Genomic DNA, 18,783 nt, shown 5'->3' on the forward strand with positions numbered 1-18,783 from the left:
GATTGTATGCATGATGTCCACAAAACAAAAAGCAATTTAAGTCGTCTATTCTCAATGATTGCTAATCATACTACAGAGAAAATTACAATATTAAAATATGTCATTATCAATGAATTAATCTTCCTTAGAAAATCTGATTATTACAGGTAAAATATAGCATTTAGAACTTTCATTTTAAATACAAATTTTATTTTAAAATTTTAGAATTTTTTCAATGGGAATTATAAAGGTAAATGATAAAGAAAATTTTACATTCAGGTAATATCTCTTAAAGCATTATGAAAAATAGTTTTTATTTTGAAAATGATGTCAGGAAAGAGTAGCTGAATTCCCCTAAAACTAGTTATGCAATTATCATTTTGGTAGCATTAATAAGCAAACACATTTACGGTTTAACACTGCAGCTATCTGTCAAGTAATTAGGAAGAATAAATGTTGCATGTGCATTAGGTTCGGAGAAGGCGATGGCACCCCACTCCATTACTCTTGCCTGGAAAATCCCATGGACAGAGGAGCCTGGTGGGCTGCAGTCCATGGGGTCGCGAAGAGTCGGACATGACTGAGCGACTTCACTTTCAATTTTCACTTTCATGCATTGGAGAAGGAAATGGCAACCCACTCCAGTGTTCTTGCCTGGAGAATCCCAGGGACGGGGGAGCCTGGTGGGCTGCTGTCCATTGGATGGCACAGAGTTGGACACGACTGGAGTGACTTAGCAGCAGCAGCAGCAGTGCATTAGGTTGAACATTACTTACATATACTTTTAAATATGGAGTTCTTTAATTTAATTTTTTGATAATTTGGACTACACACTTAAGTCTTGTTGTAATACTTTAAAACAATTTAGAAACATTTTCCTTAACATCTAGCCTTGAAAACCCATTCTAATGCCTTTATCAATAGTCACTGTAACCAAATGAAATTGGTATTTTGGGGCCTTAATGTAAAGTTTAAAACTTCACATATTCAAAGCTGTGATGAAGTGACTCCATGTTTCCATTTGTTTATATGGTCTGAAATCACAGTTCTGTACAGTGGCCATGTTTTTTCTCTACACAAAATATATGTTGACAGATGAGAAGAACCGGCTTTTGAAATTCATCTTGACATATTGAACAAATATCATCTGCATCTGAACACTGTCTCTTGCTGGCAGCCACTCCATAACTTGGTCATGTAAAAAATATTGGTAAAACCTGTCTTAAAATTCTTAGACGTCAAAAAAATCCAAAAGGTTTAGTATGAGGTAGAATAAAACCATCAATATTCCAAGAATCCATCTAATTATGTTACTAAACTCCCCATAGCTTATAAGGTAATGAAACCAAACTGGTATGGGAACAAAAGTTTGATAATACTGACACAATTCTTCTAAAAGCATATGCCAGTAATTCTAGGATTTAAAAGGCATGATGCAAGAAGGCATTTTAAGTAAATAGGCATTTTAAGCCCATGAAGAGGAATGTCAGAATGAAGCCTGTAATTCCAACGAACCAAAGTACTTCCCAGAAACTCTAATGGACTATGGTAGGAGTTTTTAAAATTAAGCTGTAATGAAGTGACTGAGAATAAAATGTGTAATATGAAAGAATGGAAAATCCTGCTAAGACTACCAGTAACCAAACACACTGAGCACCCTTCTGAGCACCCTTCTCTTAGAAAAACCCGGTTTACAATGCTTTTATGTGCATATATGAAAGTTGTGAGCAGTCCAGTTCCAAGAGCAATTCTCGTTACATGCTGCATAACAAGTTTTACACCCAGAATCAAAATATATGGAAGACTTTTTTGCAATCCCTTGAAGAGGTATTTGAATTCTGAGAAGGAGCTACAATGATCTCCAGGCTTGCTTCATTGTGGGAGTGACTCCATAACTGGCTGTGTACACATCCGTGGGAACAGCTATGGACTCCTGACCTTCTAGTAATATCTCTGGAGCTTAGATTTTCAGCACACTCTTTAGGTATGGAGTTTATCTGAATATGAACATCTCCAGAACAAAAACAGGAAGCTTCTCCTGTCACTCTTGTTTGGGCACGTTGGGAGGCTGAGGCATCCTCACTGACTACAGTTCCAGAAGGGCTGCGCAATTGGCTAAAGTTGGTTTTACATGAGCCTTGAGATCCAAATTTCTTTACTTCTGGGTTCTGCCTCCTCTTGTGACACTGAGTGGACTGAGGCCCGGACGTCGACAGCAGGAACAGTGGGAGACACCCTGAGGCTTTCAGGCAGGGCCATCACCATCAAAGCCCACTACCAGCATCTCAGCCCTGCTTGGCAGCCCACGTCGTTGTCTTTCCAATGCCAGTATTACCCAGTTTGGGCTTCCCAGGTGGCGCTAGTGCTAAAGAATCTGCCTGCCGATGCAGGAACTGTACAAGATGCAGGTTCGATCCCTGGGTGAGGAAGATCCCCTGCAGGAGGGCATGGAAACCCACTCCAGTATTCTTGCCTGGAGAATCCCATGGAGAGAGCAGCCTGGCAGGCTATAGTCCCTAGGGTCGCAAAGAGTCAGACATGGCTGATGGGACTTAGCATGCACATATACACGTTACCCAGTATAAATAACTGTTGAGCTAAAGGAAGGACAAATTTCACTACCTTTCCCATCCTTCTCCCTCAGTTCTTGATAAGCCAGGTAGACATAAACAGGGCCCAGATCCCCAGCCCCCAGACCTCCAGGAGCAACGCAGTTGTGATCCTCTAGCTCTCCGTCTGCCCATCATGTTGTGGAGAGGCCTACCATCTGTAGACCTGACTCCTGGGTTACTGTCTGGCCCCCCACCTCCACTCTGCCTTTATTCTCAGGCGTAGACTCATGGCTACTCTTCCTGCCATGGAGGGAGTCCAGGTGAGGTCGGGCAGGAGGATGGGTACATATTGCCCTTGGGCCAGAAGCTAGATGAAAATGTGCATTCCTCCCATTGACTGCATTCCCGGGATTTAATGAGCTGTTTTGAAAGATGCTTGATGAAGTGATATTTTCTCACAGATATTTCATGATTTATGTAAGGAGAAAAAAAGCTGGCCTCTGTGGGCTTCCAGAGGAACCTGCTTCAGATGAGGGTTGGGGGCTGACAGGAAGTAACGAGATTTGTAAGCCAGTGTGATTCTGTCTCCAGTCAACAGGGTGAACCCTAAGTTTTGTTCTTAGATCACGTCTCTGATGACTTTGACAATGTCACTTCCCCCTCTGAAATCTTCAGTAACCCTGTGTGCTGACAGAAATATTCCGATTTCCTTTCACTTTAATCCAATTTTTCCATAATTTGAGTCCAACCTGCTCCTTTGGTCTTCTCTCTTGTTTCTCACTTCATAAATCTTACACCTCAGGTCCCTTCAAAAACAAAAAATAAGCAAACAAAAGAACTTGTCCTTCCCTGAAAACAGGTTCTCCAACTAGTTCAGCTGCTAATTAATGAGCAATGGGACCCTGGTTAATCATTAACATCCTCAAGTCCCAGCAGCATAGCTTGTAAAACCCAAGGGCAAGGCTTGGTCTAGTGAATTTCTCACATGTTGCCCGGGTATATCTAACACACATCAAAGTCTGTGAATCTCTGGACCAAAAGCCTCCTCCAACTCTGATTTTCCCACACCTTAGCCATGCACGGCAATTCTCTGCACCCATGTGTTTATTTAATAAAGTACCTTCTCCTGAAATGTTTTGCTTTCCCTCTGATTAACCCCAGCGCATCTGTGTGTACATGTGCATGCATGCATGTGCACGCACACGCGCGCACACACACACACACACACACACACACACAATCAGTGTCCCTTAAGATGACTTTCAATGCCACCTCCTTTAGAAAGTCTTGCCTGAGGGCTGAGCTTGCCTTCTTAAGCTCTTTGGTCAACACCTTGACCACAATCAGTCCTAGTTCTTAAGTGAGTTTTGTTTATGGTATCATTAGTAGATTGTAAACTTTCTGAGCATAAATGTCCCTTCCTGTTCATCCTTCATTTTCCACCTTATTCATGGGAGCAGCTCTTGAGAGTAGGTTGAATAGAGTTAAACTGTCCTTGAGAGACATCTTAGCAAAGGTGACTTGTTGGAGGGCCTTGGGAAGATTGCTGATGAAGGTGAAGGTCATGTGTCTCTCTATCATATGACCTGACCAGTCACATTCTCTGCCTCTCTCGGCATGTGATGATGGACTCAAGAGAATAAGAAAAGCTGCAGCTGTTTTTTGTCAAAATCAGATGATTTTATATCTGTAATCTTGCAACCAGAGCAGTTGAGCTGATATACTTAATGACTCACTCTATACAGACGAAAGTCTGTTCTTGAGAAATGAGGAGGGGGAACCATTAATCTTTTATAAAATAAACAGAGTGGTAATTACACTTGGATCTGAAGAGTACAGACCCTGAGCTGGAACGCGGCATATAGGGACCCGCCAAATTCCATGACCAGTGAGGAGCACCCGGGTGATAATTGATTGTGGGATCCTTTTCCCTGTGGTCTCTGAGGGACTGTCAGAGTATCACCAGTTTTGAGAAGGCCCTTATCAAAGGAACTGCCTCAGCTTCGTGAGAAAGAAAAGCTTGTCATCATCTAAGGCCTTTGGGGAACTTGCTTTTCTAAGCTTGCTTTGAAGCTTTGGGTGCCCACTGGGTCAGCATTTTGCTTTGGGTTGCCTATCCCTGTGTCACATCCATGCCTTTCCCACCCACCCACCCCCATACACAAGTTCCTGCTTCTCCCCGAGGCATGCGGGAGAGAGGCTCTGTCCTTGGCTTTCCCAGTACTCACTTATTCCCTAATCCCTGAAGACTGCCCAGCATACCCCTCAAGGTCATGAAACATCAGCTTTCTCTGCTGACAACCAGGCTCAGCAGTCTCTTTCCGACATCCTGCTTGACTTCTCAAGGGCACGTCAGATGTTGGACTCCCTTTGTTGCCTTGGCTTCCAACCCAATTCACTTCTGCTTCTCTCTTCTAAATTCTTCTGATTCCTCTTCCTTGCTTGTCACTTAAACACTAGCATCTCCACACTTCTTTCTTAGGTCAGCCTCCTTTCTCCCACCTCATTCTCTTTTTTTTTTAATTGAAGTATAGTTGATTTACAATATTGTGTTAGCTTTCACATCTATAGCATAGTTATTCAGTATTTTTGCAGATTATATTCCATTAAGGTTATTACAAGATACTGCATGCATGCTCAATCACGTCCAACTGTTTGCGACCCCTTGAACTGTAGCCCTCCAGGCTCCCCTGTCCATGGAATTTTCCAGGCAAGAATACTGGAGTGGATTGCCATTTCCTACTCCAGGGGATCTTCCTGACCCAGGAACTGAACCCAAGTCTCCTGTGTCTCCTGCATTGGCAGGCAGATTCTTTAACACAGGGCTAATAGAAGATAATGAGTATAATTCCCTGTGCTTATCTATTCCTTGTTGCTTATTTATTTGATATATGGTAGTTTGTTTCATTTAATCCCACACCCCTGATTTGTCCCTTCACACTTCTCTCTTTGCTGTGGTAACCACAAGTTTGTTTTGTCTGTGACTCTTGTTTCTATTTTATATATACATTCATTTGTATTATTTTTTAGATTCCACATATAAGTGATAAATACAGTATTTATATTCACATTGCTGCAAATGACAGTATTTCATTCTCTTTTCAGTTCAGTTCAGTCACTCAGCTGTGTCCGACTCTTTGTGACCCCATGAATCCCAGCATGCCAGGCCTCCCTGTCCATCACCAACTCCCAGAGTTCACTCAAACTAATGTCCATCAAGTCGGTGATGCCATCCAGCCATCTCATCCTCTGTCATCCCCTTCTCCTCCTGTCCCCAATCCCTCCCAGCATCAGAGTCTTTTCCAATGAGTCAACTCTTCGCATGAGGTGGCCAAAGTACTGGAGTTTCAGCTTTAGCATCATTCCTTCCAAGGAAATCCCAGGGCTGATCTCCTTCAGACTGGTTGGATCTCCTTGCAGTACAGTCAAAAAGCATCAATTCTTCAGTGCTCAGCTTTCTTCACAGTCCAACTCTCACATCCATACATGACCACTGGAAAAACCATAGCCTTGACTAGATGGACCTTTGTTGGCAAAGTAATGTCTCTGCTTTTGAATATGCTATCTAGATTGGTCATAACTTTCCTTTCAAGGAGTAAGCATCTTTTAATTTCATGGCTGCAATCACCATCTGCAGTGATTTTGGAGCCCCCCAAAATAAAGTCTGACACTGTTTCCACTGTTTCCCCATCTACTTCCCATGAAGTGATGGGACCAGATGCCATGATCTTTGTTTTCTGAATGTTGAGCTTTAAGCCAACTTTTCACTCTCATTTTCAACAAGAGGCTCTTTACCTCCTCTTCACTTTCTGCCATAAGGGTGGTGTCATCTGCATATCTGAGGTTATTGATATTTCTCCCAGTAATCTTGATTCCAACTTGTGCTTCTTCCAGCCCAGTGTTTCTCCTGATGTATTCTGCATATAAGTTAAATAAGCAGGGTGACAATATACAGCCTTGATATACTCCTTTTCCTATTTGGAACCAGTCTGTTGTTCCATGTCCAGTTCTAACTGTTGCTTCCTGACCTGCATATAGGTTTCTCAAAAGGCAGGTCAGGTGGTCTGGTATTCCCATCTCTTTCAGAATTTTCCACAGTTTATTTTGATCCACACAGTCAAAGGCTTTGGCATAGTCAGTAAAGCAGAAATAGATGTTTTTCCGGAGCTCTCTTGCTTTTTCCATGATCCAGCAGATGTTGGCAATTTGATCTCTGGTTCCTCTGCCTTTTTAAAACCAGCTTGAACATCTGGAAGTTCATGGTTCACATATTGCTGAAGCCTGGCTTGGAGAATTTTGAGCATTACTTTACTAGCATATGAGATGAATACAATTGTGCAGTAGTTTGAGCATTCTTTGGCATTGCTTTTCTTTGGGATTGGAATGAAAACTAACCTTTTCCAGTCCTGTGGCCACTGCTGAATTTTCCAAATTTGCTGGCGTATTGAGTACAGCAGTTTCACAGCATCATCTTCCAGGATTTGATATAGCTCAACTGGAATTCCATCACCTCCACTAGCTTTGTTCATAGTGATGCTTTCTAAGGCCCACTTGACTTCACATCCCAGGATGTCTGGCTCTAGGTGAGTGATCACACCATCGTGATTATCTGGGTCGTGAAGATCTTTTTTGTACAGTTCTTCTGTGTATTCTTGCCACCTCTTCTTAATATCTTCTGCTTCAATTAGGTCCATACCATTTCTGTCCTTTATCGAGCCCATCTTTGCATGAAATGTTCCCTTGGTATCTCTAATTTTCTTGAAGAGATCTCTAGTCTTTCCCATTCTGTTGTTTTCTTCTATTTCTTTGCATTGATCACTGAGGAAGGCTTTCTTATCTCTCCTTGCTATTCTTTGGAACTCTGCATTCAGATGGGTATATCTTTCCTTTTCTCCTTTGCTTTCCACTTCTCTTCTTTTCAAAGCTATTTGTAAGGCCTCCTCAAACAGCCATTTTGCTTTTTTGCATTTCTTTTCCATGGGGATGGTCTTGATCCCTGTCTCCTGTACAATGTCATGAACCTCCATCCATAGTTCATCAGGCACTCCATCAGATCTAGGCCCTTAAATCTATTTCTCACTTCCACTGTATAATCATAAGGGATTTGATTTAGGTCATACCTGAATGGTCTAGTGGTTTTCCCTACTTTCTTCAATTTAAGCCTGAATTTGGCAATAAGGAGTTCATGATCTGAGCCACAGTCAGCTCCTGGTCTTGTTTTTGCTGACTGTATAGAGCTTCTCCATCTTTGGCTGCAAAGAATATAATCAATCTGATTTCGGTGTTGACCATCTGGTGATGTCCATGTGTAGAGTCTTCTCTTGTGTTGTTGGAAGAGGGTGTTTGCTATGACCAGTGCGTTCTCTTGGCAAAATTCTGTTAGCCTTTGCCCTGCTTCCGTACTCCAAGGCCAAATTTGCCTGTTACTCCATATGTTTCTTGACTTCCTACTTTTCCATTCTAGTCCCCTATAATGAAAAGGACATCTTGTTTGGGTGTTAATTCTAAAAGGTCTTGTAAGTTTTCATAGAACCATTCAACTTCAGCTTCTTCAGCGTTACTGGTTGGGGCATAGGCTTGGATTACTGTGATGTTGAATGGCTTGCCTTGGAAACGAACAGAGATCATTCTGTCATTTTTGAGATTGCGTCCAAGTACTGCATTTTGGACTCTTTCATTGACCATGATGGCTACTCCGTTTCTTCTAAGGGATTCCTGCCCACAGTAGTAGATATAATGGTCATCTGAGTTAAATTCACCCATTCCAGTCTATTTTAGTTCGCTGACTCCTAGAATGTCAATGTTCACTCTTGCCATCTCCTGTTTGACCACTTCCAATTTGCCTTCATTCATGGACCTAACATTCCAGGTTCCTATGCAATATTGCTCTTTACAGCATCAGACCTTGCTTCTATCACCAGTCATATCCAGTCACATCCACTACTGGGTATTATTTTTGCTTTGGCTCCATCCCTTCATTCTTTCTGGAGTTATTTCTCCACTGATCTCCAGTAGCATATTGGGCACCCACCAACATGGGGAGTTCCTCTTTCAGTATCCTATCATTTTGCCTTTTCATGCTGTTCATGGGGTTCTCAAGGCAAGAATACTGAAGTGGTTTGCTGTTCCCTTCTCCAATGGACCACATTTTCTTTTATGGCTGAGTAATAGTCCATTGTGTGCATGTGTGTGTGTGTGTGTGTGTGTGTGTGCGCGCGCGCGCGTGTGCATGCGTAAGCACATGCGTGTGTTGATCACATATTCTTTTTTTCAAACTTTATACTTTTTTTTTTAATTGAAAGATAATTGCTTTACAGAATTTTGTTATTTTATGTCAAACCTCAACATGAATCAGCCATAGGTATACATATATCCCCTTCCTTTTGAACCTCCCTCCCATCTTCCTCCCCATCCCACCCCTCTAGGTTGATACAGAGCCCCTGTTTGAGTTTCCTGAGACATACAGCAAATTCCCATTGGTTATCGATTTCACATATGGTAATGTAAGTTTCCTCTTCACTTTCTGCCGTAAGGGTGGTGTCATCTGCATATCTGAGGTTATTGATATTTCTCCCAGCAATCTTGATTCCAGCTTGTGCTTCTTCCAGCCCCACGTTTCTCATGATGTACTCTCAGTTCAGTTCAGTCGCTCAGTCATGTCCGACTCTGCATATAAGTTAAATAAGCAAGGTGACAATATACAGCCTTGACATAGAGGATAGTGAAAAAGTTGGCTTAAAGCTCAACATTCAGAAAACGAAGATCATGGCATCTGGTCCCATCACTTCATGGCAAATAGATTGGGAAACAGTGGAAACAGTGCCAGACTTTATTTTGGAGGGCTCTAAAATCACTGCAGATGGTGATTGCAGCCATGAAATTAAAAGACACTTACTCCTTGGAAGGGAAGTTATGACCAACCTAGACAGCATATTAAAAAGCAGAGACATTACTTTGCCAACAAAGGTCTGTCTAGTCAAGGCTATGGTTTTTCCAGTGGTCATGTATGGATGTGAGAGTTGGACTGTGAAGAAAGCTGAGCGCCGAAGAATTGATGCTTTTGAACTGTGGTGTTGGAGAAGACTCTTGAGAGTCCCTTGGACTGCAAGGAGATCCAACCAGTCCATTATAAAGGAGATCAGTCCTGGGTGTTCATTGGAAAGACTGATGCTAAAGCTGAAACTCCAGTACTTTGGCCACCTCATGCGAAGAGTTGACTCATTGGAAAAGACTCTGATGCTGGGAGGGATTGGGGGCAGGAGGAGAAGGGGATGACAGAGGATGAGATGGCTGGATGGCATCACTGACTCGAAGGAAATGAGTCTGAGTGAATTCTGGGAGTTGGTGATGGACAGGGAGGCCTGGCGTGCTGGGATTCATGGGGTCGCAAAGAGTTGGACACAACTGAGCGACTGAACTGAACTGAACTAAATGTAAGTTTACATGTTACTCTTTCCATACATCTCACCCTCTCCTTCCCTCTCCCCATGTCCATAAGTCTATTCTCTATGTCTGTTTCTCCATTGATATCCTATAAGTAAATTGTGCAGTATCATTGTTTCAGATTTCGTATATTTGCATTAGAATATGGTATTTATCTTTCTCTTTCTGACTTACTTCACTCTGTGTAATAAGTTCTAGGTTCATCCACCTCATTAGAACTGACTCAAAGTTGTTCCTTTTTATGGCTGAGTAATATTCGATTATGTATATGTGCCACAAGTTCTTTTATCCATTCATTCATCTGTAGATGGACATCTAGGTTGCTTACATGTTCTAGCTACTGTAAATAGTGCTGCAATGAACAATGAGATATATGTGTCTTTCAATTTTGGTTTCCTCAGGATATATGCCTAGGAGTGGGATTGCTGGGTCATATGGTGGTTTTATTCCTAGTTTTTTAAGGAATCTCCATAGTGACTGTATCAATTTACACTCCCAACAACAGTGCGAGAGCATTCTCTTTTCTCCATACCCTCTCCAGCATTTATTGTTTGTAGATTTTTTGATGATGGCCATTCTGACTGGTGTGAGGTGGTATCTCATTGTAGTTTTGATTTGCATTTCTCTAATAATGAGTGATGTTGAACATCTTTTCATGTGTTCGTTAGCCATCTGTATGTCTTCTTTGGAGAAATGTCTGTTTAGGTCTTTTTCCCACTTTTTGATTGGGTTGTTTGTTTTTCTGATATTAAGTTATATGAGCTGCTTGTATATTTTGGAAATTAATCCTTTATCAGTTGTTTCATTTGCTATTATTTTCTCCCATTCTAAGGGTTGTCTTTTCACCTTGATTATAGTTTCCTTTGCTGTGCAAAAGCTTTTAAGTTTAATCAGGTCCCACTTGTTTACTTTTGTTTTTATTTCCATTACTCTAGGAGGTGGGTCATAGAGGATCTTGCTTTGATTTTTGTCGTGAGTGTTCTGCCTATGTTTTCCTCTAAGACTTTGATAGCTTCTGGTCTTACATTTAGGTCTTTAATCCATTTTGAGTTTATCTTTGTTTATGGTGTTAGGAAGTGTTCAATTTTGTTCTTTTTCATGTAGCTGTCCAGTTTCTCCAGCACCATTTATTGAAGAGGCTGTCTTTGCCCCCATTGTATACTCTTGCCTCCTTTGTCAAAATAAAGTACCCATAAGTGCATGGGTATTTCTGGGCTTTCTATCTTGTTCCATTGGTCTTTATTTCTGTTTTTATGCCAGTACCATACTGTCTTGATGACTCTAGCTTGGTAGTATAATCTGAAGTCAGGAAGATTGATTTCTCCAGCTCCATTCTTCTTTCTCAAGACTGCTTTGGCTATTCGGGGTCTTTTGTGTTTCCATACAAATTGTGAAATTTTTTGTTCTAGTTCTGTGAAAAATGCCATTGGTAATTTGATAGGGATCACAATGAATCTGTAGATTGCATTTGGTAGTATAGTCATTTTTCACAATATTGATTCTTCCTGCCCAGGAACATGTAATATCTCTCCATCTGTTTATGTCATCTTTGATTTATTTCATTAGCATCTTATACTTTTCTGTGTACAGTTCTTTTGACTCCTTAGGGAAGTTTATTCCTAGATATTTAATTCTTTTTGTTGCAATGGTGAATGGGATTACTTCCTTAATTTCTCTTTCTGATTTTTCATTGTTAGTATTTAGAAATGCAAGTGATTTCTGTGTATTGATTTTGTATCCTGCAACTTTGCTAAATTCACTGATTAGCTCTAGTAAATTTTTGATATTATCTGTAGGGTTTTCTACATACAGTATCATGTCATCTGCAAACAGTGAGAGCTTTACTTCTTTTCCAATCTGGACTCCTTTTATTTCTTTCTCTTCTCTGATTGGTTTAGCTAGGACTTCCAGAACTATTTTGAATAATAGTGGTGAAAGTGGACACCCTTGTCTTGTTCCTGATCTTAGGGGGAATGCTTTCAGGTTTTCACCATTGAGAATAATGTTTGCTGTAGACTTATCATATATGGCCTTTATTATGTTGAGGTAGGTTCCTTCTATGCCCATTTTTTGAAGAGTTTTAATCATAAATGGGTGCTGAATTTTGTCAAAGGTTTTTCTGCATCTATTGAGATTATCATATGAGTTTTATCTTTCAATTTGTTAATATGGTGTTATCACATTGATTGATTTGTGTACACGGAAGAATTCTTGCATCCCTGGAATAAGCCCAACTTGATTATGGTGTATGATCTTTTTAATGTGTTGCTGAATTCTGTTTGCTAAAATTTTGTTGAGGATTTTTGCATCTGTGTTCATCTGTGATACTGGCCTGTAGTTTTCTTTTTTTATGTGTTACCTTTGTCTGGTTTTGGTATCAGCGTGATGGTGGCCTTGTAGAATGAGTTTGAAAGTGTTCCTTCCTCTTTGATTTTTTGAAAGAGTTTTAGAAAGATAGATATTAGCTCTTCTCTGAATGTTTGATAGAATTCTCCTGTGAAGCCATCTGGTGATTTCTCCTGTGAAAGCCATCCAGGCTTTCATTTTGGGGGAGATTTTTGATCATAGCTTCAATTTCAGTGCTTGTAATTGGGTTGTTCATAATTTCTATTTCTTCCTGGTTCAGTCTTGGAAGGTTGAACTTTTCTAAGGATCTGTCCATTTCTTCAAGGTTATCCATTTTATTGCCATATAATTGTTCATAATACTCTATTATAATCCTTTGTATTTCTGCATTATTTGTTGTAACCTCTCCTTTTTCATTTCTAATTCTGTTGATTTGATTGTTCTGTCTTTTTTTCCTTGATGAAATTGGCTAAAGGTTTGTCAATTTTGTTTATCTTCTCAAAGAACCGGCTTTTAGTTTTATTAATCTTTACTATTGTTTCTTTCATTTCTTTTTCATTTATTTCTGCATGGATCTTTATAATTTCTTTCCTTCTACTAATTTTGGGGCTTTTTGTTCTTCTTTTTCCAGTTGTTTTAGGTGTAAAGTTAGGTTGTCTATTCGATGTTTTTCTTGTTTCTAGAGGTAAGATTTGGAGAAGGTGATGGCACCCCACTCCAGTACTCTTGCCTAGAAAATCCCATGGATGGAGGAGCCTGGTGGGCTGCAGTCCGTGGAGCTGCGAAGAGTCGGATACGACTGAGCGACTTCACTTTCACTTTTCACTTTCCACTTTCATGCATTGGAGAAGGACATGGCAACCCACTCCAGTGTTCTTGCCTGGAGAATCCCAGGGACGAGGCAGCCTGGTGGGCTGCCATCTATGGGGTCACACAGAGTTGGACACGACTGAAGCAACTTAGCAGCAGCAGCAGAGGTAAGATTGTATTGCTATAAACTTCCCTCTTAGAACTGCTTTTGCTGCATCTCATAGGTTTTGAGTTGTGTTTTCATTGTCATTTGTTTTTAGAAGTTTTTGATTTCCTTTTGATTTCTTCAGTAACCTATTGGTTATTTAGAAATGTATTGTTTAATCTCCATGTGTTTGTTTTTCTTACAGTTTTTTTTCTTGTAATTGATATCTAGTCTCATAGCATTGTGGTCAGAGAAGATGCTTGATATGATTTCAATTTTCTTAAATATACTGAGGTTTGATTTGTGACCCAAGATGTGGTTTATCCTAGAGAATGTCCCATGTGCACTTGAAAAGGTGTATTCTTCTGCATTTGGATAGAATGCCCCAAAGATATCAATGAGATCCATCTCATCTAATATATCATTTAAGACTTCTGTTTCCTTATTAATTTTCTGTTTTGATGGTATGTCCAATGGTGTGAGTGAGGTGTTAAAGTCTCCTACTATTATTGTGTTACTGTCTTTAAATTAAAGACTTTTTTTAATGTCTTTAAAGACAATTTCACTGTCATACAAATTTTTCCTTTTTTGTCTGTTAGTGTTTGTCTTATGTATTGAGGTGCTCCTATGTTGGGTGCATAGATATTTACAATTGTTATGTCTTCCTCTTGGATTGATCCCTTGGTCATTATGTAGTGTTCTTCCCTATCTCTTGTATATTCCTTATTTTAAGGTCTATTTTTTTCTAATATGAGGACTGCTACTCCAGCTTTCTTTTGCTTACCATTTGCATGGAATATATTTTTCCCTCCTCTTACAAGTCTATATGTGTCTTTAGGTCTGAAGTGTGTTTCTTGTAGATAGCATATATATGGGTCTTGTTTTTGTATCCATTCATCCAGTCTGTGTCTTTTGGTTGGAGCATTTAATCCATTTACATTTAAAGTAATTATTGATATATATGTTCCTAGTACCATTTTCTTGATTGTCTGGGGTTGATTTTGTAGATCTTTTTTCTTGTCTTGTATTTCTTGACTGTATAAGTCCCTTTAACATTTGTTGTAAAGCTGGTTTGGTGGTACTGAATTCTCTTAACTTTTGCTTCTGTGAAAAGCTTTTTATTTCTCCATCAATTTTGAATGAGATCCTTGCCAGCTACAGTAATCTTGGTGGTAGATTTTTCCATTTCAGTACTTTAAATATATCCTGCCATTCCCTTCTGGCCTGCAGAGTTTCTGCTGAAAGAGCAGCTGTTAAACATATGGGGTTTCCCTTGTATATTACTTGTTGCTTCTCCCTTGCTGCTTTTAATATTCTTTCTTTGTGTTAGGTCTTTGTTAGTTTGATTAGAATGTGTCTTGGTGTGTTTCTCCTTGGGTTTATCATGTATGGGACTCTTTGTGCCTCTTGGACTTGATTGACTATTTCCTTTTCCATGTTGGGGAAATTTTCAACTATAATCTCTTCAGAAATGTTCTCATACCCTTTCTTTTCCTCTTCTTCTTCTGGGACCCCTATAATTCAAACATTGGTGCATTTGATATTGTCCCAGAGGTATCTGAGACTGTCCTCAGTTCTTTTCATTCTTTTTACTTTATTCTGCTCTTCAGAAGTTATGTCCACCATTTTATCTTGCAGCTCACTGGTTCTTTCTTCTGCTTCAGATATTCTGCTATTGATTCCTTCGAGTATTTTTAATTTCAGTAATCGTGTTGTTTGTTTCTGTACGTTTATTCTTCAATTCTTCTAGATTCTTGCATTTTCTCCATTTTGTTTTCAAGGTTTTTGATCATGTTTACTATCATCATTCTGAATTCCTTTTAAGGTATTTTGACTATTTCCTCTTCATTTATTTGGACTTCTATGTTTCTAATTTGTTCCTTCATTTGTGTAGTATTTCTCTGCCTTTTCATTATTTTTTTAACTTATTTTGTTTGAGGTCTCCCTTTCCCTTTCAGTGTTGGATTTTTTCTTCCATTTGATTTCTGTTCTTCTAAGGTTGGTCCAGTGGTTTTTGTAAGCTTTGTATAGGGTGAGATTTGTGCTGAGTTTTTTGTTTGTTTGTTGTTTTCCTCTGATGGGCAAGGCTGAGAAATCCTGTCTGCTGATGATTTGGTTTGTATTTTTGTTTTGTTTGTTGTTTAAATGAGGCATCCTGCACAGGGTGTTACTGGTAGTTGGGTGATGCTGGATCTTGTATTCAAGTTGTTTTCTTTGTGTGAGTTCTCACTATTTGATACTCCCTAGGGTTCTGGTAGTCTAGGGCCAGTTCTGGTAGTTCTCTGGTAGTCTAGGACCTTGGAGTCAGTGCTCCCACTTCAAAGGCTCAGGGTTTGATCTCTCCCTAGGATGCCCTCCAACACTGTGCTGATCTCTGGACCTGTTGTGGGGCAGCTCAGATTCTAATCTGGTCTTATTCCTGTGTGTTCTTGACTCCAATGCTCACAACTATCAGAACTAGTGCATTTTCTTTTGTGGGAACTCTCAATGTCATTTTATCTCTTCCATAGACATAGAGTCTGCCCAGTTGATCGTGTGGATTTAATCTGCAGCTTGTTCAGCTGGTGGGAAGGTTTTGGGTCTTCTTCCTTAGCCACACTGCCCCTTGGGTTTCAATTGTGCTTTTATTTTCACCTTTGCAGGTAGGTCATCCACTGGTGTTTGCTCGAGGCTGCCCTGGAGGACTTGGGTTTGGCCCTGTGAGGGCCAGATGTGGAGGTTATGCAGCTGCTTGGGTTGCAGGGGTTCTGGCAGCACCAGGTTCTCAGGGGAGTTGGTAGCTAGGGCAACAGAAAATATAGTGCTCTAGAAGGGTATGGCAACCAGTACTGGCCAATATACTCCAGTATTCTTGCCTGGAGAATGTCCTTGACAGAGAAGCTTGACAGACCACAGTCTACAGGGTTGCAAAGAGTAGGACATGACCGAAGTGACCCTGAGTGCATAGATGCAAGCCTTTTTTTGCCTGTGGCAGCTCTGCCCCAGTGAGAATTGAGCGTGAAGGTGGTGCAGCTGCTTGGCCTGCGGGAACCCTGGTGGCACCAACTATGCAGGGACATGGACTGCCTCCGCCACAGGAGTTACGGCCCTATCAGAGTCTTTTTTCTGGCCTCTTGTAGCTGTTGATCAGAAGGCCTCTCTGGCCGGTCTTTCTTCGCAGATCTGCCCATTCAGGCACTTAGAGGGCTCCCTTGCCTGGGGTCCTTCTCTGTTGTTCCGTGCGTCAGGCACACAGAGAGGTCCTTCTGGCTGGGATCCTACTCTGTAGGTCGGTGTGTCAGGCACTTAAAGGGGCACCCTGGGTGGAGAACTACTCTGTAGTTCTGGGCATCAGGCATTTGATGGGCCAGCCTCTCTATTGTTCAGCTGCCAATGCTGGTGTGTGGGGTAAGAGGGGCTATAGTGATGGCTCCAGCCCCTACACATAACTCAGCAGTATCTCCTTGCTTCCATGGCTGCCCAGCTTTCCTCCACAGGCAGTTCCAACCACAATCTCCTCTCTCATACCCCCACGATCAGTCTCTTCACAGTCAACAGTAGCCTTCACCCTGGGATTGCTCCACAATCCCTAAACTCCAGCTGCCAGCCACTGCGCCTTCCAGGGGACCTGCATCCCTGTCTGGGGTATGTATGATTGTGGCAAGGACTATCTGATTCTCTTTCCATTCTCTTTCCAATCAGCTGTTTCACTCTTAGCCTTAAATGTTCCTCCTGCGACTAAGACAGTTGCCCTGATGTGGGGATCAGACCCCTGCTTCAGTTCCCCCACCCGCAGAGGGCAGATCCACCCCTACTAACACTCCTGTTTTTCCCCCTAGTTCCTTCATCCTACCAAGTTTTGCGTGGTTCTATATATTCTATTCTGCTGGTCAGTTACTCCTCTCTCAGCTGGTGTTCTGCGTGCACTTCTGTGTCTGAAGGTGTATTCCTGATGTATCTGTGGAGAGAGATGTACTCCACATCCACCTACTCCTCTGCCATCTTGCGCTCCCTAAACTTTTTATTTTTTATTGGGGTATAGGCGATTAACAATGTTGTGATAGCTCCAGGTGAACAGCAAAGGGACACAGCCATATACATATATATATATATATATATATATCCTTTCTCCCCCAGCCCTGCCCACCCACCCCCAGTCCAGCCTGGCACACAGCATTGAGCAGAGTTCCACATGCTACACAGTAGGTCCTTGTTGGTTATCCATTTTGAATATAGCAGTGTGTACATGACCTTTACAAACTCCCTAACTATCCCTTCCCCCGGCAACTATAAGTTCGTTTTCTGAGTCTGCAAATCTCTTTCTATTTTATAAGTAAGTTCATTTGTATCGTTTCTTTTTAGATTCCACATATAAGGGATGTTATACAATATTTCTCCTTCTTTGTCTGACTTACTTCACTCAGTATGACACTCTCTAGGTCCGTCCATGTTGCTGCAAATGACATTTTTCATTATTTTTAATAGCTAAATAATATTCTATTGTATATATGTAGCATATCTTCTTTATCCATTCCTCTGTCAATGGACGTTTAGGTTACTTCTATGTCTTGCTATTGTAAACAGTGCTGCTATGAAAATTTGGGTGCATGTATCTTTTTGAATTAGTGTTTTCATTTTTTCTAAATATCTACTCAGGAGAGGAATTGCTGGGTCATATAGTAGTTTTATTGGTAGCTTTTTAAGGAGTCTGCTTACTGTTTTCCATGGTGGCTGCACCAATTTGCATTCCCACCAGCAGTGTAGGAGGGTTCCATTTTTCCACATCTTCTCCATCATTTATTCCCTGGTAGCTCAGACAATAAAAAATCTGCCTGCAATGCAGGAAACCCAGGTTAGATCCCTGGGTTGGGAAGATCCCCTGGAAAAGGAAATGGCTATCCACTACAGTATTCTTGCCTGGAGAGTTCAATGGACAGAGGAGCCTGGTGAACTACAGTCCATGGGGTCACTTAAGAGTCAGACATGACTGAGGGACTAATACTTTCTCCAACATTTGTTATCTGTAAACTTTTTGATAATGGCCATTCTAACAGGTGTAAAGTGATATCTTGTTGTGGGTTTGATTTGCATTTCTCTAATAATTAGCGATGTTGAGCACCTTTTCATGTGCTTATTAGCTCTTTGTAGGTCTTTGGATAAAATATCTATTCAAGATAATGTTATTTATTTCCACATGACCTTGATGCTAAGGTTTCTCAGACCTCAACCCTCTCACAACTACAGGATCTTTTTTTTAATGCCGTGATGGACATCATTTGGACATTCTATTTCACAATCAGCATTTCCAAATCTAATGGATTATCTCTGACCCACCCCACCCACCCGTGCCTCTTCTCATTGTCTCCAGGACCCATTTTCCATTTTCCCTGTTTCTTGTGGTAGCACACAGTCATCCCAGTCACCTTGTACTCTAAATTCTGAAATATGTGTGACTCTCGACTTCTTTTCCATTGCTTTCTCTGACAGGTCACTATTTACCGAATTCTTAAACTTTAATCTCATAGATTC

At 40.9% G+C, this 18,783-nt stretch overlaps 1 pseudogene; it reads right to left on the reverse strand.

The window, feature by feature from the left end:
- Positions 1–222: 222 nt before the first annotated feature.
- Positions 223–18,783, reverse strand: part of LOC109574683 (E3 ubiquitin-protein ligase RNFT1 pseudogene) — a 61,284-nt pseudogene continuing 42,723 nt past the window's right edge.

Source organism: Bos indicus, chromosome 20 (assembly GCF_029378745.1).
Source record: "Bos indicus isolate NIAB-ARS_2022 breed Sahiwal x Tharparkar chromosome 20, NIAB-ARS_B.indTharparkar_mat_pri_1.0, whole genome shotgun sequence".
Classification (NCBI taxonomy): domain Eukaryota; kingdom Metazoa; phylum Chordata; class Mammalia; order Artiodactyla; family Bovidae; genus Bos; species Bos indicus.